The sequence below is a fragment of the Rousettus aegyptiacus genome, unplaced genomic scaffold (assembly GCF_014176215.1).
Source record: "Rousettus aegyptiacus isolate mRouAeg1 unplaced genomic scaffold, mRouAeg1.p scaffold_m13_p_2, whole genome shotgun sequence".
Classification (NCBI taxonomy): domain Eukaryota; kingdom Metazoa; phylum Chordata; class Mammalia; order Chiroptera; family Pteropodidae; genus Rousettus; species Rousettus aegyptiacus.
Window position 1 is genome coordinate 56,175,057 of NW_023416295.1, and position 23,684 is coordinate 56,198,740.

General features: G+C 38.3%; 1 protein-coding gene across 8 annotated transcripts in view; it reads left to right on the forward strand.

The window, feature by feature from the left end:
• The window catches only part of RBMS1 (RNA binding motif single stranded interacting protein 1), a 195,375-nt gene that overhangs the window by 75,825 nt on the left and 95,866 nt on the right, over positions 1-23,684 (forward strand). The window lies entirely within an intron of this gene.

Sequence of the window (23,684 nt, forward strand, 5' to 3'; positions counted from 1 at the left end):
AATACCATTTCATACATTTTTTAACAGATTGAAACTCCAAAGGCACTTTAGTGGTTAGATCAAAATCTCCTACCGGGAAAAGGAGTGGACCCTAGGAGCTTATAGTTGCGGCCTTTTGTTTTGTTTTTCGTCTTTGTTTTTAAAAGAAGGTTACTGAAGCCATGTTGTGATAAATCTCATAGAGCCTTTCAGCGGCAACAATAACACAACCTAGCTTTAAATTATGTAAAAAATGTGCAAGTCTGTTTAGAAAAGGTTAAACTCATTCAGAGGTCAGTAGCAAGATGCTTATTGAGAAAACAAAAACATGATTGCAGATGTTTTTTTCCATACTAAATCTCTTGTCTACATCCTTAGCTACTGAGACAAATCAATTAAGTTATTATCCCAATAATGATACAAGCGAACTGTATCCTTCCATGCAGACCATGGCTCTGTAAAGATCATGACAGATGACTGTGATGCCTGGTGGCCTTCCTGAAGGCGTTCACAGGTTTATTGATTATATGTTTTGTGCTTTTTGTTCTTCAAGTCATTTTGGGGGGTGGAGTATATCCTAGCATAGGTATATCTGAAAGTAAGGCTAATTATGTCAAACAGTGATGGTGTCAAAAAGTATTGTTTTCTGATCTTTGGTTCGTTTACTTGTTAGCTTTTCCTTAAAAAGGCAATAAACACACCCTTGGTTTGTGTGCCCTTGCTCTCCAAGTCAGTGGAACTTTTACCCAGCCTAAGAAAATCTCCCCACCCCCTTTAATTAAAAAAAAAAAAAATACATTTTGACTTGGCCGAAGCATATGCTAAAATTGTCAAGAGTCAGAAACTGGCATCTCTAAACTAACTTCATGTGGCCTCATTTAAAATAAATGCCCTCAGGTCGGGCACACTTATATCAACTTCATAAATGAAGCCAATTTACAATAAAGCAGCTTCTCCTGAACTCTCTTCCCCCACCCACCTCACTGTACCTGAAAAGATGGCTAATTATGTAAAGGCCTTGTGTATTCATTTATTTGTTGTCAAAACCCGGTGGCGCGTTAGCTCTGAAATGGTGAAAAAGCTCTAAGGGCGAGGCCTTTTGCTGTGAGGGGCTGGAGGTTTTGTATGTGGAGGGGGACAGCCTGCTGGTCTGGAGCACGCTGATAAGATGCTCTTCTTTTCATTGGGCTCTCCTTAGATTCAGAGACTAAAAGGGCTGACTGAATCAGAAAAACAAACAGACTTTCTTTTTTTCTATAGGCAAAGAAAGAAATGAATGCGTAGGCATTATACAGACACAAGACCCCGGGTACCAGTGGTATTTGAGTCAAAGGTTTCTTTTGTTAGTATTTAGCCATTCACAGGGAAAGCACACTTCCAGCACGGGGACCTGGTTACCATGAGTGACTTTGTGATCTCATCCTGACTTAGTCTAAACGGGAAGTCTAATTAATGCTTTTTTTAAAGTAAGATTTTGTGATGTTAAGCTTGCACCTTTCAGTTCCTATTTGTTCATTTTGATGAAAAAAAAAATAGGTAACTTTTAGGTGTGTAACGCAGTTTAATTTTAATCTAGACATATATAATCAGCTGTTAGAGCTGATGTTAGATAATTTGAGGAAAAAATTGAATGAAGAATACTTAAAAATTACCTTTGGGGGAAAAATAATGAGTCAGAATCACACTTGTGTTATGTCTATATGATAATACTGGCTAACTATCATTGAGCAACTTAGTGCCTGCTGGTCACAGTTGTGTTTTTGGTGGGTTTAACTCAGTTATCTTGACAGTCGTGTGAGGCAGGTCATAATAATGTCTCCATTTTATAGTTAAGAAAACTGAGGCATAGATTAAGTAACCTGCCCAGTCTATACAACCCAAAGTGCAGAGCAAGGATTTGGACCTGGCAGCCAAGCTTGTAAAACCACCACACTACGCACTGTAAATGCCTGCTTACAGGCACATCTCAATAGAAAATCATGCAGGGCTCATCTGCATCACTGCCCACTCCCCTTCTCTTCTCAGAAGTCCAGTTTAGGAATTCTGCCCACCTTTTTTGAGGGGCAAGGTGGAGATTGTGAGATTGGAGGTGAAGGATTAGGTAAATAGATGATATGGATGGGTAGATTTGTGATATTTTGGAAGTAGCTTTGAAGTCAGAATATTATGCCACAGAGTGATTATACAGTTTTTTCTTAAAACTTTATTTTACAGGTTATAGGAGTCAACCAGTTTCAGTCAAAGCTTAGGTGGGTGGTGCTCGTCCTCTTCCTGCCCCATGTAGTGTATCGAGGGGATCAAGGAGCACTGATCTCTGGCATCATCTAGGATAAACAGGATTTTCCTGCATCACAGGCCTCTGAGCACATTAGAAATACACCTTCTTGGCTCAGGTCAAAGTGAGAGGCTTTTAAGTGGAGTGATAACCCATTAGGCAGTATCTAGACAAAGATGGTTTGGTTTAGGTCTCAGTGGAGAAATGTCATTATTATTAACTGTGATTTTCATAGATATGGTATTCCTTAAGCAAATCCAGTCTGATTATATGAAAACAGCAGCCCCACAGCCAAAACAAAACCCATTTATCAGGACTTTTGTAGTTGTGAAAATATTTTAGTGTGTTTCAATAGTATAAGTGCTTCATGCTGAAAAGCCTTTAAAAATAGAACATCAATATTTCCATTAAAAATATTTTTTATTCGCTACTTCTCTCAGTGTTTCTTTACTTTCATTTTTGGAACTGCTTTCTTGAGATAGTTGACTCAGTTATGGCATATATATATATATTTTTTTAAACAAATCGTGGCATGTACCAAACCCTTTTTTGCAAGGTAATAGCTGGTAATTTACAGTGGGGTTTTGGGGATTGGGGAATGAATGCAAAGATGTTCGTGGATGTGTATATATTTCTTGTTTACAAATGATCGTGCCAACTAATAGCTGTACTTGTTACATGTTGCTAACTTTTGATGAGTGAAGTACTTATCCCCAGTTTAAGTAGATTTACATAGTTTGCTGCTTTCTTGAAGATTAACTGGGTGTAGCTGCACGTGAAGAATTCAACAGTGATTCAGCTAAGAGGATGACATACAAAGCTGTTGATTAATCCTCTTCAAACAGTTTCTGTTCACAGCAATTTATGTGTAGTAGATTGGGTTTTGTTAAACTTTAAAGATTAAAGTTGTACATAGAAATATTTAAATGAAGACTGTCTGAGCCAGTCCCAATTTTTTGTTGTTTAAAAGAAGGTAAACATACTTGAGCCACAGAGATTGGAGGTTTAGAGGGAATTAGCAGAAAATTAAATTGGTATGCTTAAGTAAGGTCCTATCCTGTTTTTGTTATTAGGGTGTCTCCATGTGTTTGTGATTCAGTAGTATTAATGAGCCAAGGTAACTGTGCTTTAAATTTGTATTCATCATAGTCATTTAATAATGCAGTAATATGCAGTAATAACGAGGCACCCCTTTTGGCATCTCACTACATTTTCCATAGATATTTCATGTTTTGATCACATTTCTCGATTTTATTCTTTCCTTTTAGAGACCTCTCAACTAGGCTCACCATGTATTGGTAATACTTTTCCTGCCCTTTCTTGACGGTGGTGGGGGTGGGGGTGGGGGTGTCAGTTTGTCTTGTACATGTTTCAGAGAATATATTTCCAAAACACTCTGCCAATAAATAAATATTTAAAGATATATATGATATTCCCTCCTGACTTCAGTTATGTGTAATCTTCACAACATCCATATTAAGTAGAGAAGGGTCAGGAATTTGAAGGCAGTGACTTTAAATGACCCATTTGGTGAAAGCTAGGTCTCTAGAGTCAAAGGCTGTGTTTGCTACCAGGAAAAAGGAGGCTCAGTCAAGAACAGCTGTAGTCCCACTCACTACATACAGTTCCCTTTACTTGGCCTCCCAAAGACATGTGGCACAGAGAGCATCCCAGATCTCAGCTTTGGGAATTGTAGCTCTCTAATTTATTAGTGCTGTTTGTTTCATGAAGGCCTTTACTCTGATGTTGTCAGATAACATACAGGAAGCCAAGTTAAAATGAATTTCAGATAAACAAATAACGTTTTAGTATTAATGTCCTAAATATTACATAGTCCAGCAACCCCCTCTGGGGAACTCAATCGCTTTTAAAAATAGGTATGAAAAAGCCATAATTATAAACCGTATTATGTCACCTTTCTCCACTGTTAATGTTTGTCCCTTAGCGTGTTCCTTAAGCCTTGATAATAATGCACATTTCACATTTTAACTTCTCTTTAACCATCACTCAACCTAATTGAAAGACCCTGGCTTAAGTTCTGGCTCTACCACTTGCATGCTTTTTTCACTTTACCTAGCCACTAAGCCTCAGCTTCTGTTAAGTAAAGATAATAGTGCCCACTCCATCGGAGTGTTGTTAATCCTTCTAAGTAAGGTGTTATTATTATTAATATCCTCACGGAACAAGCCACCAGGGGGATGGTCCTGGGAGGCTCTGTGTGTTCCTGGGAGACCTTGACACAGCCTATAAGAATGGACTGGGCTTAGAAAGTGGGAGCAGCCTCCAAAAAGATAAGGACTTGGAACTTGAAAACAGGAATCTCAACCACATTTAAAAAAAAAAAAAAAGAGAGAGAAAGAACCAAAAGAATTGGAAAAGTGCATCCCACTATATTTTAAAGCAGTTGTTTCTGGCAGAGCTTGCCTTCTCTTTGGGGGAAAGAAAGCCTTTCAATCCTCTGTTATTTATTTTATGCTAATATGTGATTGGCAAAGGATAACAAGAGATCACTCTTATTGATGAAAAATGCTACCTTTTAATTTTCTCAAAAACTGACAGATTTGATTATGATTTCCTGAATTCTATTCTTTGTCTCGTTTGTATTTTGGTTTTCAAATGGATGTTTTTAAACTCGGATCTGTAGGGAATGCATTGTTTAACACATTCTAAAAGCCTGGTAAATTTTAAAATAGGATAGACATACCATGAGGAAGGAAGCAAGCTTTTCCTGGAGGTTAGGACAGGGTGAGAAAATTAAATGGAGCAAACTAAATTCTGTATTAAAATAATGAATCATTGTAGGTATTGTTATTTAACACTTATTAAATAAATAGCAGCAGCAACAAAACTTGGTGTTTTACTGAGTAGTAGTACCCTAATAAATAGAAACCTATTTTGTCTCCACTTTATTTAAACATATGGAGTTTCAAAACAATGTAATGTAAACTAGAGAAGATTATGTTTGTGTTTGTATTAGTTCATTTTAAATACAAGACAGTCACAAAATGCATTTAAAAAATAGAGTGGAAGAAAGTGTGCCAACATTTTAACAAGTGTTCTCCTCTGTTGGTAGGTAGAATCCTAAGTGACTTTTTGTGATTCTCTCCATTTCCCCCCAACTTTCTAGTCCCCCTCGTTTTATACAACAAACCAGACAGTCCTTTGGTTATCAAGAAAAAGATGAAATGAAAAAAAAATCTAGGAATTTTTGTTAATGTCTAAAAATTGTGGTGAAAACCCAAGGGATTCATGTCATTGAGAATTTCGGGAAGTAGTTGTAGGTGGTACATGTTTCTGTGCCTGAGCTTTGAGATGTAGTCTCTTATTTATGAATTACTGTTTTTATGGTCACTATAAACGCCTATCCTATCTTTTTGGAAGTCACTTATTTCCGATAGATAGTTTTTATATTTATGAGTTTAGTATTTTCCTGTTTTGTACAACTTTAAACAGGCCTGTGCTTTTTAAAATACATTTTTAGGACACCAGTTTATCTAGATGAGTCAGTGAAGGAAAAGTGTAGCTATATATATGAAATTTTATATTCTAGATTACTTTTCAGGAAAGTAGCTAATCTGAACATAGAAGAGTTACTACTAATGTCTTTGATTTTATTTGACTTATAGCTGCATTTAATACAGCTGTTTTGTGGACAGAGTCCCCCACATGTAATTTCTATGTTAAATGTGAAAAGAACAAAACTGTTCTACTGCTTATGTCAGAATCTCTTGCATTTATTTTCTTAGGAATCCTCATGATTGTCTTCATCACATACTTCCTTTTTAGTTTTAGCTTTTGGACAGGGCAGTGCCATGGGAGATGTGGCTTCTTTACAGGCCTCTTTAATTTATAATGGAACCATTTATAATGGAACCATGAAGGTTTCTATAAGAAATACACTGTACAGATAATGTCAATACTTTGCAAACTGCTGTTGCTGTGCAACCAGGGGATTTTCAGTACATAAGGGGAGTTTTTGGTGTGCACCGGAGAGTCTGCAAGACTTCAACGAAAAGAGACAACACTGAAGAGAGGAAGGAAGGGTTGGGGTAGGGGTGGGGAGTTGAGTGAAAGACTGAAGGAAAGCAGTATTGCCTCGTTCACTTTACAAAAATCTGTTAAAGTCTTATTGTTTTGGTGCTGTGTAGGTTGAGTGCAAACATGTAGCCTCATTGTTTTGTATTATCTTTGATTCTTACATCCCTTTTTTTTTTCTTCATATCATTCCATCACCTAGAATTTCCTTTCAGCTCTGTTCTAAGACAAGATCTCTGTCTTTCCACTTCACGGAATTGCCTAAAAATCACCCTTTTGGAAGACCATTTACGATTAACTCAACCCTACCTAGTCACATATTTTAGAAACAACTTTGTCTCCATGTTCTCTGCATTCTCAGTTTTATAGATCAGATGCATCAAACCAACTCCAAAGGGGTGGATATATTCTTTTGCTTAACTGAAAATTTAGCAGGGACTCAGAAACATTGTGTAAATTAATTATTGAGTGGGGAGCATAAGTTAAGTGGTTTTTGGAACAGAGGACATTTTGTAGGAAGTAAACTGGTGGATTGTAGGGGATACACTGTTGCTGGTCAGGGAAAAACCAGTTAGGTAGCTGTTAAAATAGCTTCAAGATAGTAGGACCCAAAAGAAGGCAGTGAAATTGTGGGCAAGACCAAATTTTATAGACATTTGAGTTTATAAAAGCCCCTAAAATTGTACGTAAAATGTTGCATATATTAGCTCTTTCCTGGGGAGAGGATCAGAGCATTCACCAGTTTGCGAAAGGGATCTGTGTCCTCTAAAAAATTTTATGACTTCATGTGGAAGGAAAGGGAAAAGGAGGACTTGATGATGCCAAAATTTCTAACAGTAGACAGGATCCTTGGATGCATTATGGAAGGTGACATTTCAGGCTGAAGGAACATTACAGCAAAGATTTGAACATAGAAAAATGGGTTTTATTAGGAGAATCGTGAGTAATTCAGGAAAGCTGGACTGTGCATGGTAGAGGTTGGGGAGGGCGGGGGCGGGGTGGGGGGGAATATAGGGTCAAGCTTGCTAAAATGGATGAGAGGAGAGCCTGAATTTAGAAGGTGCAGCCTAGGTTGAAATAAGGTCGTAAAATGACATAGTGGCAATGTGAATGTATTAGATGACATTAACCCAAAATATTGTATAGAAAGAATTGGCAAGATTTGGCTGGTGACTGGACTGGGAAGGAAGGGTCTTGGTAAAGGAGGGTCTTAGGTTTCTAGTCTTAAATGATGGGGGAAATGGAAAGTTATTGCATACTTGCTTTCTCTGGGCTCAGTGATGAGGATGAACCCAGTTATTCTCTTACAGGGACTTTCCACATTTTCTTTTTTTAGATGTTAAAATAAATGGGAAGGGTGTTGTGTTTTCCAAATGCTAAATTCTGCTGCTGCTCAGTATCCTGACACCAGGGATGCAGAAGGCCCTTTTGTATCTAAGTCAGTCGTATAGGGAAGAAGCATCCAGCCAGAAGCTCCAGTAGCGCCCACCATGGGAACCACTTTAAGATGCATTTTGGGTCCAGGGGGTGGTTTAAACATTTTTTTACAGCTCCCCTGGTATTGCTTTAAAGCCATTGTAGAGTCACCTAGATGCACAGATTTTCCTGTTTGGCCTGAATCTTCACATTTTTTTGATTGGAACCACTTACAAAATAAGTCTTTTTCTTGCCAGTCATCTGTATCTGTAGAGTTGTCTCTAACATCTATAGTGTAACAACTACATTGGTTATGTTGAGAGATTACTACTTCAACAGGAGTGTGGAAGATAGGTGCATAGGGGTTAGTGTAATACTATCACAATAAAATTTGGTGACAGCTTGGTTTGCCATTTTAATTTTGCCACATAAATCACACCCTACTGCCCTCCCCTCCTCCCTCCGTTCCAGGCAGAAATTTCTAGCAAGCGGTTAGAAATAACAGAACTGAAGCTCTGGGTAAGAAGCTCAGAACCTCCTCAAATGTAATATATAAAATGATTGAGGTTAGATTAAAGCATTCTGGGAAGAAAAAGTTTCCACAAGAAGTTCTGACAGACCTAGGGGAGCCACAGATTCTATAGTGGGAGAGAAATGGCAAAACTTGGGGCGACTCCAAGGAGTGTTACAGAAGCACAAAAAGAACAGTTTCAAGAAGAAATGGTCAGTCATCTCTGTTAAATGTTGCTTGAAGATTAAGGAAGACAAAGGCCAAATAATAAGCTATTGTAAATACAATAGTTCTCCCTTGCCTGCAGTTTTGTTTTCCATGCTTTCAAGTTACCTGTGGTCAACGGCGATCGGAAAATAGTAAACGAAAAGTGAACAGTTCTTACCGTGTAAATTGCTCATCTTCCAGGTAGTGCCCCCTCTCTCTCCATCCCACCCTGGCTCTGAATCATCCCTTTGTCCATTGTATTCATTCTATTCTATACATGCTCCCTGCCCATTTGTCACTTAGTTGCCCTCTAGGTTATCATTTTGGCTGTCTGGATATCACAGTGCTTGTGTTCAAATAACTCGTTTTACTTAATGCTCCAAAGAGCAAGAGTAGTAGTGATGCTGGCAATTTGGACACACCAAAGACAATCTGTAAAGTGTGTGTGCTGTTATCACCAGGTCAGTAGTAGCCTAATGTTTCACAGTGCCTACTTCATTCTCTCAGCTTCATCTCGTCATGTAGGTAGGTATTGTATCATCTCATCACGAGAAGAAGGGTGAGTATAGTACAATAATGTATTTTGAGAGAGACATGACCACATTCACATAACTTTTATTATAGTATGTTGTTATTGTTCTATTTTATTATTAGTTGTTAATCTCTTACTATGCCTAATTTATAAATTAAATTTTACATAGGTATTTATGTATGTATAGGAAAAACATAGTATATATAGGGTTCTATACTGTCAACAGTTTTGAGTATCCACTGGGGGTATTGGAACTAACCTCGGTATGATATGAGGAGGACTAATGTATCCTTTGGGAGGTCTTGAGAGTCTTTGAAACAAAGGTTTCAATAGAATAGTATGTAGGGGTAGTGGATGAGGGAAGGGGGTGGGGGCAGAGTAGTAGGAAGCACATTCCAAAGGCTTTAAGGAATGAATGAGCGAAGAGGGTGTGTCTTTAGAAAAGTCAGCCAAAAGGAAAGTGAGTCCCTTCAGACACCCTTGAGACCAGATTATTTCAGTATCTGACTGTGGTTGTAGATAGAGCAAGGTAATAGAAAACAGAGGGAAGAGTTGGAAGTAGGTTTTTCTTTTAAGAAGAACTGAAGTAGGGTTAGTCTTAATAGGAAATGGATCTGAGAGAGTTTCCCATCAATGATACAGGAAAGACGGGACTGGTTATGCTAGAGATGTTGAAGAGAAGGAAAAAGACAGGTAAAGCTGAACCTCTTAAAAGCTTACATGTCAGTAAAGAGGCTATGTCATTTAAGATTTGGGTGAAAAAAAAAGGATAGGATTCTAGGCTCAAAGAGTGTGACAAAAGATTTGGAATAATTGCTCTTGGGAATTTGGTGAGCATTCAAATGGAGATGAGTCAAAGGATGACTAAGCTGTATGAGGCCCCTGGGAGTTCAGTGGTCTGAGTTGGCAAGATATTTTGACCCTTTTCCCGCAATAAATAGGCGGGAAAGAATCTAGGTAATGAGTTTATATAGGATTTGGTATTGGTTAGCTGAATAGGTATGAAAATTGAGAGCATTGTAAGGAAGGTTAAGAGGACAGGTGAAATCCGAGAGGAAAGAACCTTTTTGAATGGGGAGGGGCATGGTGGGTCTGATAAGATGAAAAGTCCCTGGGAGTGAGTGCGTGAGGGGAGGAGAGATCAGAGAAGAGATTCCATGGTCAAGATCTTGAAGATGGAATAGTTCCAGGACCTTACCTTATAGAGTTGTTGGCCGGATTACATGAGGTAGTACATATAGACTATCTGGCCTGCCGTAAATGCTCCGGTGGTTAACATTATTAAGATGCGGTCCTTGTATAATTTATACCTCCTTATAACTACTGTTATTATTTGTGTAAATAAAATCATGTTTCAAACAGACTTCAACCAACCATGAACCACAAACCAAAATAAAGTATTAATTTTTTTTAGCTGAACCACAAGTCCAACTTAAGTTTTAAAATTTACCCTCAAACTTTTTTGAAACATTTTAATTTGCTTTTAAAGAATAAAAGGTGGACACGGATGTGGATCCTAGGTTTATCACTCATTAGTTTGTTGCTGTGAACACATTTTGTTGTTGTTAAGCTCTTTAGGAAACACTAGTGCCCGAAATTTTAGGCCCCTCCTTCATTTAAGAGTAGAAAATTGGTTGGATATCTGGGTTTATTGGCAATACTTTTGTTATCATCACCACTTTTACTTTGTGAAGACCTCTCCTCCAGGAGCCTTTACTCACCACTCTAGACACACCTATTTCTCTTTTTCTGCCGTTGGTTATATTTACTGTCTGAGTAGCTGAACTATTTTTTTGTAATTATTCCTCCTCACAACACCTGTAAGCTCTCTGAAAGGAAGGGGCTGATATTTATTGAGCACTCTCTGTTGACCGGACAAAGGCCTGGGTACTTTTACATCCATTTTCTCTCTTTTACAACACCTCTGTGAGACAGTTCTTCTTCATCCTGTTTCACAGATCAGGGCATTTTAAGTTGTTCACCCCAGTTCCCAGAGCAAATGCGTATAGAGCCAGGATTTTTACCCAGCCTTTGTCTAGGGCCTCTCTCTCCACTACATCAACAAGAATGGATCTCATAAGTCACTTTTAAAGGAAAAAGGTAGACATGGGTGTGGATTCCAACTTCATCATTTATTATTTCCATTACTGTGAATACATTTCTTAAACTTCCTGGGTCTTAATTTCTTCAGTGGCAAAACTAGATATAATAGTCACTTAATGTTACTGAGATGAGATGAACTCATGTGATAGCACTAGACACCTTACCTGGCATAGCAGCTATGTCTGCATCCCTCCTTCCTTGGGTTGTCGCATAACAAGTCACGTAGCAGAGGATCTTGGAGGATGGGTCAAGGAAAACCTGAAATGGTAACAGTGGTAGAAGACTGTGATCATTCTGTTCATTAATGGAAAGTACTTTGTGATGAGAAAGATCTAGAAGGAAAATTCATTTCATTGGTAAAATGGAAGTGATTCTTATATCCGTCCTTGACTTCCTAGAGTGAAGGGTCAATGCGTTTACGTAAGATAAAGTGCTTTATGACATGTAAACACTGTGGAGATGTTATTACAGTTTCTGAAATGGATGGCTTAAACTGTTATGTGAGCATTTTTCTTCTTTCAGCATCTGATTTTAAATTCATGAAGTTTCTTGTTTGAAGCTGCTTTCCCCAAATTGTGTTTACTAAGATAACTAGGGTTCTATTAAATGTTGAAAGTGTTCCAGGAATTAAAATTTCAGTGTTCAAAGAAACTTGGGGAACAGTGTATAGAATTGTTTGAGTAACAGGATAAGTTAGCATTAAAAAGTCTCTGAGAAGTCTGCAGTAAAACGTTTGTCCAGCTTTGTGTAATTTGTTTCCTAGAGTTATTTGATCATGGAACCACTTAGACGTAGAATATTTACTGCATGTATTCCCTGGGACATTTTGGGAGACAATTTAAAGGAACCTTTTGTATTTTAGAGTTGGAAGGGATTTTAGAGATTAGTTATTCCAGCCCCTTTAAGGAAATTAAAATTCACAGACATTGAATGATGTCCAAAATCTCACATCTTCACAAGCCTAGGTCTTCTGACTTCTTAGTGGTTCACCATCCTACCTTAAAAGTCTCGGCTTTTCCAAGTGTGACACACCCTTGCCACAAGTGTTTTCAGAATTGTTTTCATATGTGGTTTTTTGGTCATTCTCTTAACAAGTAGACCCTTTGGGATAGTATGTTGCTTGATGTTTTCAGACAAAACAAACTAGTATCTGCAAACTATCATCTTTTTAATTTCTCCTCTCCTACGGTTAATTTCCCAACTAATTCTATTGCTTCTTAAAGCACTTATGAAATCAAGATTGCTGACTTGAGAAATCAATCTAGTTTAAAATATAAATGATCTAGAAAGCCCACACATTCTAATTATTAATATACTTTTGCCCTCTTAATTGTTGTCTTTTTCATAGAATTGGCTGTGGGTAGACAAATTTACATATTTTTTTAGCCCCTTCCTGTATGACCTATTAACAGCATGCAAAATTTGCTCTGTGGTTTCTAGGTTAAGTTCCTGCATAGAGAAACCACCATGAAGACTTTATACCACTGCTGTGATGAAGGCCTGTCTAGGACATGCCATGCTACTGTGTGCTCTTAAAAAATATGAATGGCCAGTTTTTTGCCCTTTGTTATAATTAAGATACATTTCAGGCACGAATAGTTCACTCAGAGCATTTTTCTTGTGTATTTCAAGGTTCTTACTTGCTTAGTCTAAAGAAAAGTGGGCGAGTGTTTTTCATAGACCCTCACTAATTCTTTCATGAAAATTTTCCCTGAATGAATCCTTTGACGTGAAACTAGTGTTTTGGATGAAGTGGTACGAAATAATGTCCGTCATGTGTTTCACAAAGCAAGCATAAACTATTAGTGCTGAAAGGACCTTAAGAGATCAGCTTTTCTAGATACTTATTTTAGAGGTGGGGCTGTTTCAACATGATGCAACTTATTTGTAACACAGCCAGGACCAGCACACACACATCCTGACTACCAGGGCAGTTTGGACCTTTTCAGACAAATCCAGCTTGGATTATCATTCATTTAATCAGAGGCTGTGGTGGACCCAAGCACTGTGTTAAGCCCTGAAGGGAATGGCAAATTAATAATTCTGTTCTCAACCTTACAGTCTAAAAGGGGCATTGGAACAAGTACATAAATAACTTTATAAGGTAGAAATTAATCAGTGCCCTAAGAGGTGCAGATATTTAAGTACATAGTAAGAACATGTCTAACCTGTAGCTATCATGTTCTTAATTGACCAGAGTTTAGACTGTTTTACTTCCAAGTACATTTAATTTGATTCCAGGATAGAAACAAGATTCTGAGTTGGCTGATTAATTTTGTCATTGTGTTGGCTGTCACCTTAGAGTTACTGTACCCTTTAACTGACTGTATTCAGCTGCTTATTAGGGAACTAAGAGTTGAGAAGAAAAGGAAGTACATCTTCCACGTTATTGGCATCAATTCATTGCCAGATTTGATTTGTTCTTTAAAAGGGATGTGGAAAAACTAGAGAGCTTTAAGAGAAATTTAAGCAAAAAAGGTACTATTTCAGTCTCTAAAAGGCCTTTCCTCTTTTCATTGTTCACTAGTCCAGTGCGTGAAGTAGGATTGGAATAGTACTTGTGGAGTTGGGATTGCTGGCAATCAAGGGAGACAGTCAGTAAAGGTGTACCTAGGAATTGCTCTTATGTTCTGTAGACTGGGATCAGCAAATGTTTTTCTGTGAAGTCTTCTTATTTTAGGTTTTGCAGGCTACAAGGTATCTGTCACAGTTAACTTAGCATTGCCTTTGTAGTTCGAAAGCAGCCATAGATAATGCATAAACGAACAGGCATGGCTGTTTTCCAGAAACTTTATTTATAAAATCAAGTGGCAGATGGGATTTGGCCTGTGGACAGTAGTTTGCAGACCCCTAATCTGTAGAGTCCTTTGTTTGATGGCACTTTTACCAAAAGGTGCACAGAAGGAATGGAAAGAAAATGAAACTCAAAGCAAGTAATAATGAAACTTATTAACACCATAAGAATAGGGTTCAAAAAGAATAAAACCAAGTGAATGTAGGTCTGATTCATAACTTTGATCAAAAGGTTTTGAATTAAAGACGCAGTCTTGACAATGTATTTTGTTTTGTTCTATTTGGGGGAGGTATCTTTCATTATCTATATAATCAAAACTACCTTGTTTTTTATATTTTAAATCCCTGACACTTGGCCATAATTCCGAAGTGGTGAAACAGAGAGCCATGGTAAAATAGAAATAGCATTCCAAGAGTAAAATATATTTTTTTCTTTAAAAAAAGATTTTTCGGCTAAATTTGTGTTTTACCACTTATTATCAAAATAACCGGGCCTGAGCAGAACTACTAATGCATCGGCATATTGGTTTGCTAGGCTGCTGTGACTAAGTTCCACAAACTGAATTAACAGAAATTTATTTTCTCACAGTTCTGGAAGATAGAATTCAAAGACAAAGGCATTGACAGGGCCACGTGGTAGGGAAGAATCTGTTCCATGCCCATCTCCTAACTCCATTCTTCACACTGCATTCTCCTCTTGTGCATATCTGTCTTTGTGTACCCCTTTCCCCTTTTTATGAAGACACCCACCAGTCTTGTTGGATTAGGGCCCACCCTAATGATCTCACCTTAACTTGATTACTTCTGCAAAAACCTGATCTCCAAATAAGATCACATTCTAAGATAGTAGGTTAAGGACTCCAGTGTATCATTTTGGGGGGATATAATGTAACCCACAACAACCTGGTACCAGACATTCATTCACCTTGGGCAAAACTCATCAAGGAAGGGCACCTAGGTGGGCTCAGAATAAAGCTAGAATTCTTCATGACTCATTCATGGTCACATTAGCTTTCATAACACATAAGACAATGTTATCTTTTGTTATTGTTTTTAACCTGCAGGGTAAAACTTGTTTCTTTACAGACATAGCTTTAAACATGCAAATGGCGATAGAAGCATCTCTTTCCAGCCATAATCAGGAACCTTGAATAACTAACTAACTGCACCACCCTGATCTGCTTTGCCCAAGTCTGCACCTGCCATTCCATCCAAAAGTTTTTTCCTTGGTTCTTGAAGTCTGTTTTCCCTTTCTCTCCAAACTCATGTTAGGCAATCACAAATGGCCACAGAACTCTATCCACTCATCTTCAAGTTCACATTCCTCTCTTCGAGTTGAGGTTCCAACCCTGCCTCTTCCAGGAAGGTGATCTCTGTGTGTGATCTCCCTTTTCTGCCTTTCCTGCTATTCCATTAGAACAGACTTCTGATGTGATGGTTTCCCATCGACCACATCTCAGTTGGAGGAGTGTGGGTGGAGTGGAAAAGCAGTAATGCCCTTTCTATTCAGAAGGGAATGAGTTGCACCACTACCCATTAAGGCATCAGATTACCTCTGGGGACTTGGAATGGGAGTGAGTTCCTGTAGTTATTAGGTAAGTCCTTCAGAACAGGGAAAGATTCTTGCCATTTGTAAGTTTGTTTTGAAAGCTGTTTTAGAGCTGTAGTTCTTTAAAAAGGTAAAGGGGTATCAAAGCATCTTGAGTCCTATACAAAAATTTAAAGATATTCATATGTTTCTTTAGAGATGCCTCACTTTTGTTCTCAACTTTCACTTTTTTATTTGAGAACCAAGGACACAGCTCGATGGCACCAGGTTGTTGTTTTGTTTTGTTTTTGAAAAACAGCCAAATTAGTTATTTCCCTTAACAAAAGGATTGTTCATTATATAAATTGTTGCTTAATTGTCTTTAACTTTTTGTTTGGGTGTGTTTTTCATTACCAACTAGGCTGTTTAATCTTTGAGCATTGGCAATAGATTATTTCTTTGCAGCATAGTGTTTATATAGCACTGTGTTTTACATGTATATTAGGGCATAATATTTGCTGTTTTTATTTTCAGGTTTTCTTTTAAAATCTCATTTCCTTATTGCCTTTAAAACATAGATTTTCTCATGTAGAATTTTTCAGAAACACATCCAGTATGTGAAGTTACGCATACTTACCAGTCATGTCAGCAAGAATTTGTCAGTGGCTGTCAGTACTGTGTGTCAGGGAATGTACCTTTCTGCCTAAAATGAGATTGTGGGTTTCCAAAAGCAGCCACTTAGTTAAGGTGTTTTATTTTTGTTTTTTTTTGTTTTTTGTTTTTTGTTTTGTTTTGTTTTTACCAGAGATAGCCACACAAAGTAAGGATTGTGACAGTTTGTAAAATGAACATGTGGGGAATTGACTCAATAACTGAGTAGGAACAGAAAGATCTTGTTGTCCTGTAACTCATGGAGGGGCACTGTGGAAGGCCTCTCCCCCGTGGAGTCATCTTAGCACATGAGCTTATGTTTGTTTGTACCCACTGAAATATGTGGAATTGTTAACCTAGAGGTAGACATTGAACTCTCCACATGTCAGTTAGTGAAGAGCCATGAAAATCTCTCACCCCTGAAGAAGGGTTAGTAGAAAGTGTCTGCATATCAGGGGACCGAAATTTGCTTGGATCAGCTGATGCAAAAGAGGATCTGGAGGGTGTGGCCAGAGAGTGTGCAGTTCTAGAACCAGGAGACGCCTTTTCCTGCTGGCAAGTAAAAGGATCAGCTGTCATTTGGAGGAGTTGAAAGATAGACCTCATGGGAGGGAAGCAAGATGATGGCTCTGTGAGTAGCACAGTCACAGCCAGAGTGCTGGGGCAGAAGAGGGTGGGCGACCCCCGTGCCCTGAAGACTCAAATCAGCTGTGGAGACCCTGGAGTAAACCTTCCAGGGTCTGAGGAGCACCAGGGTCTTTGAATTTCAAAGATGTGCCATCTCTGTTCTACCTAAAGTGTCCTAGGACCATCCACACCAGAATCTTATGGGGTGCTCACTAAAAAGGCAAATTATTGAGTCTCACCACTTCAGGCAGACTCACACCCTGCAGAAGCATGTTCAGGCTTCCAGGTGATACAGAAACTTACCAAAGTCCGAGGACTGCTGGATCAGATGTTCCTCAGAGAAGCTGTGCCTGCTGGAACCTTCCAGCGATGAAGACTAAGCTGTCTTCTAAAGCACTGATCTTGTAACTCCAGGGGTGATGCAGGCAGGAAGTGTAAATGGGTGCCAAGTTGAGAATGACGAATTTATGAGTAACTGAGTCAAAATGGGGTCCAAAGAGAAACAGGGATATTATCCTTACGGCTGACATCAGAAAACCTTACAGCACACATCCCTGGGACCCTTGGTTGGCTGGAATACTGGATTAGCTGGGCGTTTGAGCCATTAGTTACAATTTCCTGTAGAAAACTGGAAGCGGTCTGTAGATGTGCTGAGCCAGCTAAGATGCTGGGGCCAAGCATAAACCTCGGGGACCGGATGGAAATCTTTAAAATCCAGGATACAGAAGCTTCCTTTTTTTTCTTGTTGAATTTTTGCTGTCCTTGTTTTCCGAGTAACCGTCTGGGTTGTGTGTATGTGTGTTGTGGGTTTAGTGGGGGAGGTGGATCCATGGCTTGCTCTGCATATCTTGTTTGGGGGAGGACATAGAAGGGTGGAGAGATTTCCTGAGCTTCTCAGAGCCCAAATACCGTACATGGTAGATTTTCATTTTCTTCCTTTCATTGACCCTTTTCCTTGCCATCCCTGCTATGTACACAGAGCAGGCAAGACTGTTATTGCCAACAGAAACAGGAAAGTTTTCAGAGTTTACGCCATTGCAGAGATTCCCCATTAGCTGGACGGCTGTACAGTCAGAGGCAACAGAAGGTCGGTCTGAGCCGTCAGACAATGGCTCCCATCTCCTTGCACATTCAAGTGTACTTGCTTAGCCATAGCCCATGAATCTTGCCAGTTTTTAATTTTAAGAAGCAACATTTAGTAATTAAAAACTCTTGCTAAAATTTAGCGATTTTACCCAGTTCTGATTCATCTCTCCTAAGGGAATAGTGCAAAAAGAATCATTAGGATAAAAAAGAATAATTACTGTAATGTAACCTCACTTGCCTCAGCCATTTCTCTACCATCTCTTGACCTCCCCCCCCCCCATTTACTACAGCTAATAATAGTATTTTGAAATGTTTGCCTTCTATATTGGCAACTGTATGTAGGTCTGTTGAATAACCAGAGGGGAAAAGCAGCCAGTAAGTCGAGAGGTGAGTTAATCTTAGGAATAGATAAACCAGACAATGAATGTATTGTGATAAAATTTCTTGAAAACAAAAACTTATACATTACGTAGAAAATATGCTTTTCAGTTTTTTAGATGGCATCCAGCTACAGAGGAATGGTGATCCAGATAGAGTAACAATCAGCAAAAAAGATATCAGCACAAATGAAGACAGACACAAGTTTTAACAAAAGAGGGGACTAATGGGAATAAATTACAAAATCTTGCAGTTTAGTGAAAAATGCTGAAGAAAATCTAATATAACTAGATATGTGAAAAGACCTATTTGGCTTGTTTGACCATAAATGAGTAGTTAGCTAACAGACTGATTTAGCTGCTTAGACCTTTAGTGCATGCATAGTTTAAGAAAATTATAACACTTAAATGAAGAAATCATCCCACTGCATAGATAATGAAAGTTGTAGTCCAGAAGTTCATCTCTAAGTTGAAATTTAAAAAATAAAAACACTCTTTATTATAGAAACATTGTATTTGGTGGTTGGTTCCTAGGTTTGCCAATTGCAATGTTGCTAGTAGTCTTTAGATTCCTAGGTTAGTCCTGAAGCTCGAAGTCTCCTAATGGAATTTTAGAACTGACAGTGCCGGTTTCATTTCTGAGTCTTGAGAACAAAGGGCTGTCATACGGTATTTGGTAGAGGAGGAACACGCCTTTCACTCTTCTAATAATCAGTGAAAAAATGTAAATTATGTAGCCTTTCGCACCCTCCCTCATCTCTCTCTCTCTCTCTCTCTCTCCCTCTCCCTCTCCCTCTCCCTCTCCCTCTCTGAAGGTTGAGAGTAACAAAAATTAGGTACCTCCAATGGAACATATGCACATCTTTAAATTCCCTTGCCAGTGCTCATCTCAACTGTCTTAGGTGATGACTGTTTTACCATGTCATATCCTGAAAGTTTGGGAATTTTAAGGAGGTAATTTAACTCAAATATATCTCTAGTTGGAATTTTAAGTGGTGAAACTAACCCAAGTGAAAAAGTTGAGGAAGTATGAAAGGTTTGATCAGGCCAGCCTTTCCAAGGAGCATTTCCTGGGGAATCTGCTACCCCAATTTTATCTGCCTATTGCAGCAGCATCTAATTTTGAACCTACAGGTCATTTTCATTTTGCTTCACTTTTTTTTTTCTTTAACTGTGACTATGCAAAGGTGCCTCCGAGTAGGAGGAGGAAAATTGAGAAGCTACTTATGTAAGTCAGTTTCAAGATTAGGACTGGTGGGCCTGCACTAAGCAGAGCCCTGTGACCATCTAGATACCAAGTTTAGAGGGACATTGAGAAAGATGAACTCAAGTGACAGTTCCGGAGCACCTCTTAACAAGCTTGGCATTTTACTGAGAGCTCAACAGTAATTAGCTTGTACAATCTTCACAACAACTCTATGAGCTAGAATAGAGGATATCATCCTCACTTTACAGATGAGGAGATGAGACTTGGAGATGTTAAGTAATTCGCCCAACGTTGTAGTGAGTGGCAGTGGTGGGAACTGAACTCAAGCAGGGCGATTTCAGTATCCATCCTTTTACTCCTACTTGCTATGCTGCATCCTTAGCAGTTGTCTAGGCCAAAGAAGTTGTTTAGATATTGGCATTTGTTTGGAGGTTTAAGGCAGAGGTCCTCAAACCCCAGGCTGCAGATTGGTCCCGGCAGTGGCCTGTTAGGAACCGGGCTACACAGCAGGAGGTAAGTGAAGGTGAACAACAGTCAGTGGGCAAGTGAGCAAACCTCCATCTGTATTTGCAGCCTCTCCCCAGCGCTAGCATCACCGCCTAAGCTCCAGCTTAGATCATCAGGCATTAGAGTCTCATAGGAGCACTGGTCCCTGGTGCCAAAAAGGTTAGGGACCACTGGTGTAAAGGAATACCAGGGGGGAGAGAGGGTGATAGTTATCATTAAAGACTTAAATTCGGTTAAAAGAAGGGGAGACTAGACTCATATGTTATAGCAATCTGAAATGTTTTACAAATAATTTGGGGCATCTGCTGTCTTGTAATGATCCCACCACCTTCACCCCCAATCTTTATGCCAGAGAAAAATTCTATTTTTTATGTGAGGCTGGACAAAATACCCCTTAAATTTCTTCTGGGTCTAATTATGATGAAAGAGTTAATGGGTATTATAACTTAATAAATGCTTTGTGTAATAATTCCCTATACATGTTTCGATTACATAGCTCAGATTTTTAATTTTTATTTTTTACTTTATTATTTTATATTTTAGACGTATACAGTATAACAGCTAGACATTTATATAATTTATGAAGTGACCCACCCCCCCAACTAGCACCCATTTGGCACTACACACAGCCATTGTAATAATGTTGATCGTATTCCTTATGCTGTATTCTACATCGCCATGATTGTTTTGTAAGTACTAGTTTGTACTTCATCCTTTTACCTTTTCCCCCAGATTTTTTAATTAAAAAGATTAGGGGAGTTCGAAATTCAGCCTTTAGAGAAAGCCAGTGTAGTGGTTTGAATGGTGTCTGCCCAAGATTCATGCCTAACGAGAACTTCAGAATGTGACTTAATTTGGAAATAAGATCTTTGCACATGTAATTAGTTAAGGGTCTTGAGATGTAATCAAAATGGATTTAGGGCGGGCCTTAAATCCAATGACTGGTGTCCTAATAAGACAGTAGGACACAGACAGAGAGAAGGCCATGTGAAGACAGAGGCAGAGGATGGAATTATGCCACTTGGAGGCAAGGAACAGCAAGCACCACCGGAAATGGGAAGAGGCAAGAAAGGAGTCTCTCCCAGAGCTTTCAGAGGGAGCTGACACCTTGATTTTGAGAATTCTGGCCTCCTGAGCTGTGAGAGAATTAATTTCTGTTGTTGTAACCCCCTTAGTTTGTAGTAATTTGTTATAGCAACCCTAAGAGACTAAATACAGCTATTTTCTACTTTTTCTGCATTTACATTTCAACTTGAGTATAGCTTAATATATGTAAATAATATTGTAGTTACTGTACAAACTGTCAGTTTTATATTTCCTAACAGAAACTAATCATATTTATATTATATTAGGTTGGTTATAGTTACATTTAAGTTAACTCTTTAAAGAGATGAAGTACATTTCACAAAGTAATTTTTTCTTCTTTTTAAAGTAATGCTGGAGTTGGGAGTGGATGGGTTTGTGATTCATCCGAAAGAATTTTATCAAACCGCTCAGTTGACTTCATTAAGAAGTTAGTCCTCCAAATTACTCTCTGCCTTACACTTCTCTAAGGTTAAAAATTAAAGGGATTGGAGCGAAGGTGTCATTTTTCAATTGAGAGTTTAATAAAGCGAATCCTGGCAAGAATGAATAACAACTGCCTGACCAGATGCGGCTATTACCAAAGGCAGGAGGATCCCAAAGTGATCGCATCTCCTCGAAGGTTTATAGTAATTCTGATTAATCTGTTTTGAAAAGACAGATATTCACATGCCTCATGTATCCAAAGGCAATAAGATTAAGATTATTAAAACTCATGCTTTTCTCTGAATTATAATTCTCACTATCAATCATAATTTAGCTAGCGTCCCTGGTGTTTTAAAGTCTAAACTAGGAATTTTAAAAGTCCACCTGTCAAGAGAGTTGGGAATTTGTTCCAGAGATGCTTTAGTCTGGAAAGAAATATGATAGATTTCTAGTGAAAGCAAAGATCTTGTTTCAGCTAGGAAAATGATATCGCTGATGCATATTTTCCTAGATGTCAAACTCCTAAAAACCTAGGCTCCACCATCATGTAGCCCTTGCTAAATTCTCTTACTCCCCTCATACCTCAGAACTCTTTAATATAGAGCATTTTAACCATTGCATCAGTTACATGGTTTCTGTCATATGCCAGTCTATGTTTGTTTCCTCACCAAACACATGAAGCACGGGGACCAGGCTCTGCGCTATATATATAGGGTGGGATTATCAGGCAGGATGTGGTCACATGTCCTCAAGGAGTTTACAGGCTCAGGGGTTGGATCTGTTCTTCAGCTCCAATGTGGAAATATATTAGAAAGTGTTAACACTTTATTGGGATTAAAATATCATATAGTTAGAAGATCTAAAGGAAAGCAAGTGGCCTGAATGTTCTCTAGCACAATATTCCTTCATAGTAATGCTGTACTGTTGGAATTGGAATAGGGAAGGACATGTCACTAAGTTTCACTGTTTCACAACCAGTTTCTGGGTTATATTTTCTTGATGACCATTAAAAGATTTTTCATAACCATGACATAGGTAGACTATTCATGGCAAAGGCCAATTTTTTTAAAAGCCTTAATTAAAGCAATTGTATGTCAAGTAAAGCCCCCAAATACAGTGAAAACTTAATGGCGTACCCCTCCCTTACTCCCGTGTTTTCTTCTACTTAGCTTTTAAGAAAGTTGTTGGAAAGACTTCATTTCACAACTAGACTGCCACCTCCTTGGTGAATTGGAGAAGGTCTTCACTTCTGTTTTCTTATCTTCCTTATTGTGATTAAATGAAAGAATACGTACAAAGCATTATCTTGCTACCAAAAGCAGTAAAATGCTCAACAATGTTAGCAGTTTAAGACTATGAATGACACTCAATTTACTAGGGAAAAAAAAAAAACCGTTTCAATAAGTTATCATGGATTCAAATGGTTTTTCCCCCTTTGGTTTTTGCTTATTTAGCTATTTTTAAAGATTCTACCTACTTTGATAGTAAGAAAAATATGAAGTATTATAGATAGCCCCAACTAAAATGAATAAACAAATAGTTAATTTGTTTATTCATTTTTAATGCTAATTTGTTTATTCACCCCCTCAATTAAGAGAAAGATATTGTTCTTGGCGTTTTGTCTGTTTTTAGAAGGATAACTGCTAGCAAGGATTTGCACATTAGCTCTTATTGCAAAGTAAGATTGTATTTTGCAATAGGAAAGAACAGAGATGAAGTTAGTCTGTAATGCAGGCAATGTTTCTGCCTGTATTTCTCGAGACAGCAGAAAGAGATAACCTATTCAACGAATTATGGATAAGTTCTGGTCCCACTATTTACAATGTACATATGATCCTTTGATCCTTTAACAATATATCCAGGCAGAATTAAACTGTCCTTTAGATTTGTATCTTAATTTGCTTGGTGATGGGAGTTCTTCTAAAAGTAGGATGGAGTTTTAATTTGAACAATTCTTATGTAACTGGGAGCAACTACTGGGTTGCAGGGAAGAGCAGAGCAGCAACTGGCATCCTGTCTGTCGTGAGGTGTGGACCTGCTTTGCTGGCTTCCTGTCCACAGTGTAGAAAGGCAGCTTGTCTGTCTGTCATCCCTAAATTTTTTCCATATTGGAAGTTAGAGTGCCTGGTTCTGATTTTATTTTTTTAAATCCAATTTTCTTTTTAGTTCATTCCTTTGTTCTATTCTCTGATTTTTAAATTGGGCAGAGAATACTGTTTTGAGATTAAATCTAGTCCAAATGTAAAGAAAAAGTATCGGATATGTTTTTGTCTGTATGGAAAAAGAGAAATTTAAAATCTGTTTATATCCCCCTCCTGTGTTACTTCTTTTGTAGTAAAAT